Source organism: Megalops cyprinoides, chromosome 8 (genome assembly GCF_013368585.1).
Source record: "Megalops cyprinoides isolate fMegCyp1 chromosome 8, fMegCyp1.pri, whole genome shotgun sequence".
Lineage (NCBI taxonomy): Eukaryota > Metazoa > Chordata > Actinopteri > Elopiformes > Megalopidae > Megalops > Megalops cyprinoides.
The window spans coordinates 23,917,782-23,921,591 of NC_050590.1; the positions used below are offsets into that span (position 1 = coordinate 23,917,782).

The 3,810-nt window shown below is 41.2% G+C and overlaps 1 pseudogene; it reads left to right on the forward strand.

Annotated features, from left to right (window-relative positions):
* Nucleotides 1–2,395: 2,395 nt before the first annotated feature.
* Nucleotides 2,396–3,490, forward strand: LOC118781576 (annotated as a pseudogene).
* Nucleotides 3,491–3,810: the final 320 nt, after the last annotated feature.

The window sequence follows — 3,810 nt, forward strand, 5'->3', positions numbered from 1 at the left end:
CTTCACTGAGCTGAGTGTGGTGTTCCAAAGGCTCCATCCACCACAGCAGGCCTAGGCTATTGCCTGTTATGGGGAAGGTTTTGTTTCTGTAAACTTAAAACTTACTGTTGACCTATCAAAAATTTCAAATGGCAGTATTGGTTCAGGTAGAATTGCAGGTCTTCTTGCCTGATTGTGTGATTTGTGGGTGAGTCAAAGCCTGTAGGTATTCATTATTTGTTTATGAGCAATTAGTGCTAAGGTTCTGAGATATGGTAGCCATGTGGCATAGGGCTACATGCTGGTTCTACTACCTGCTGGGGCACTAATGTCTTAAGTCTAACTTTTAATAATTGTGTTTATTTAGGCTTTCCAGTTTATTTGTTGCCCATCCTTGTAGAGTTTTTAACTTTTGTTTAAAGTCTTGTTCTTTTGGTTGCTCCGATTTCAGTGGATGCATTGTTTTGTCTGGCACTTAAGCCAGTAAAGTAATTATTATTATCCTTTCCCTGACTTCCCAGGGAAGAAAAGGGGTTAAGGGGAAGGAATAAAGAACAACAAAGGCAGAATGTGTTAACTGCCATTGCCTACCTTTCTTAATGAATGATTTCTCATACAGCTGAGTCACCCTTTAAGCTGCAAGCAGGAATGCTGGAGATGACAGCAATGGTGATTATGTCACTACATGTTTATGACAGCAATGAGAAACCCGAATAAAGACCAATGGCATTTTATCACTTTAGTTATGCCATTCTGAAAGTGATTTAAACTTTTCTCCCCTCCTTCAATAGGTAGAACAATTCAAAACAAAGCCAGGAATTCAAAAGATTCAAAGAGTACCTAAAACATTGCCTCCCATGGAATTCCTGAGATGTCAGAGAAGGGCACATTTTCTGATGTGTCACACAGAAAGAACACACTATCATAGCATACCACCCTCTTTCTTACACATGAAGCAGGTTGTCAAACGTATCCAATAACAAGCTACAACATTGACATTAGAATACAACATTGTTGACTCCTTATGTGGCTGTGTTGTACTCTGCCTCAGTTGTAAGTCACTTTTGATTAAAGTGGCTGCCAAATTAATAAATGTAAGTCTAAAGATTCACCGACTCCTCAAACTAAGAAATATTTGATTCTGTTTTTTACCGCTTTCTCCAACCTGCACTTAACTTGCAGTCAACCAAAAGATTGTCCAACATACCTGTGCATCCCCTGGACCCTGCACAGATTTGTTTCGCTACCAGCATCTGTCTGCTGTTGACCTAGCAGGAAGGCAGCTCTCCCTTTTCTTCAGGCAAAGCTGGGCTGGGAATTCTCCCTTCAAGTATGGCCTTGCAGTTTATTGTATTGATAGGTATGCTGTGCTAGCAAAGCAGCTGCTGCCATAATTCTGCAAAGTGTACACAGAGAGACAGCTGTCCCTCAATCTTTTGCAAGCACCTGCTTCTCTGCCTATGTAGTGTGAGGGCCAGAAAGTGAAGTGAACATTTGTGTGTGAATTCATATTCTGATATATATATATATATATATATATATATATATATATATATATATATATATATATATATATATATATATATATATATATATATATATTTGGTAAGAGTGATTTGTTCCTGTGCCAGACTTCTGCTCTTTTGGTTTCTCGTTTAAGAAGTGACTTACAGGCATCATCATCTTTGTTTGGCAAAGAATGCTTCCAGCTTCTTTTCTGAGCTCCTGTGGCAATAACTACTGGCTCTACCAGTGAGGATCCACCTTCTTTCTCAATAGCAGGGCTGAGATCCAGAATAAATGTTTCCTCTGCATTAGGAGGAACTGGCTCACTTTCCTCTACAATCGTGGGCTCACCGTCTCCTACAACACCTTGAATCCCGTGCAGAGCTTGCGTATTTTCACCTCCAATAATGTCAAGAACCGCATCTGTGTAATCACCTCTCCTAAAGGCCTTGTTGCCTGTTTGGGTGTTTTTTTACTTCAGCATGGTCCTTTGTTGGCCTGGCCTTCAGATTCTTCCATCTAAATTTCACTTGCTCCATGGTCCTCTTCTGGCCAGACCCCATGGCATTCACATTCTGGGTGATTTCAACCCAGATGTATTTTTTCTTTTTGTTAGTCACTTCTCCACCCTTAGTAGAATTAAAACTTCCTACTATTGAGGCATAATGATAATAACACCCCACAGCAGTGCGTGGGTTAGTGCAACAATGAAATTAGGTCCTTTTGAGTCCATGGTTCCACCTCTTTGGTGTAGTGAACATAGAGTGTAGGCCTTGGGCATGATTGATTTAATTGAACACAAGCCAAAGCACATCAGCTAATTGATGTTTAATGGGTGTGTGCTTGAAAAGACCAATTACACAGCCATCTTATTCAGCCTTTCTCAGAGGACTTACAGAGAGGCACTGACATGGCAGGTATTGTCCAACACTACCACCGTTTTGGTCGGAGAGGATACCATCAAAGGGTGTACGTTGAGCGTGCAAAACCACTGGAGCAATACACCACTGAGGTGTATACTGAACACCTCAGTGGTGTTCATACTGAACTGTATGCTTGGTTTCGCTTTTGGAATGCTGATAATAAGTACATTGCAGACCTCGTCAGGCCAAAACTTCAACGCAGAACCTGAAGGAGTCACGGTCTGCCTGTGGAAGAACAGGGCCTCATTGCTCTGCGCTTCTATGCACCTGGGACTTTCTACCAAGTTGTTGGTGACAATATAGGAGTGGACAAATCAACTGTGAGTGATGTGGTGAAAGCTGTGTCAATCACATTGGCTAGCCTGGTCAATCAATTTGTTTCATTTCCAAAGGATGACCAGATTGCCCAGACCAAGTGCAAGTTTTTTCTTTTGGGGGACATGCCCAGTACTATTGGGGTTATCAGCTGCACTCATGTGCATATACAAGCATTTCATGAGAGGGAGTGGTAGTACGTCAAACGAAAGGGGAGGCACAGCATCAACATCCAACTTGTAGGTGACGCTGACCTCATCATCACAAACTGCGTCATGAAGTGGTCTCCGTCTGTCCATGATGCGTGTATCCTGAGGCAGAGCGCTCTATACAGAGCGCTCCAAACCAACCAACCGGATGGCATAATATTAGGAGACAGTGCCTATCCAATCCTACCATGGCTAATGACCCCTTTTCTTGCAGCAAATGCACCTGAGCAAGAACGCTTCAATACTGCTCATTGCAAAACAAGATGTGCAATTGAGCGTTTAAATGAAGAGGCGCTTTGCATGCCTTGTGATACTTGTGAGTGGAACCACAGGGATCATGCAACATAATATTTGCCTGTATTGTCCTGCACAACATCGCTACCAGGCGCAATGTCCCTCTCTGTGATTATGTTTATGATGCACCTGAGCCTGTTAAAGGCCCAGACCAACCTCCGGCGTTCTCTCAGAATGAGGGACTGACTGGACGTGCAATAAGGGATGCAATTGTTAGAAACTTCTTTTGACTGGTTCATCTCTGATGATTGTGTCATTGTAATTAATATACAGTGATAAATGACAGTTAAAATTAAATATATTATTTTTGTTTGATATTGACAGCTGTTCGGGGGATTATTTTATGGGGACAAAATCCTTTTTTAACTTTACTGTACTGAAAGGCTTAATAGGTAGCCTAATGTCTGCTTTATCGACTTTATCACTGTAACGGTTAAACAAATCAAGTGCAAAATATAAATAAATGTATATATACTACATGATACAAATGTTGTTCTATTTGACCAATTTTAAAGTTTTATTACATTTTGTTCCTGAAATCCATCTTGAATCCTCCCTTCTGATGGGATCAGGATAATCCTGAT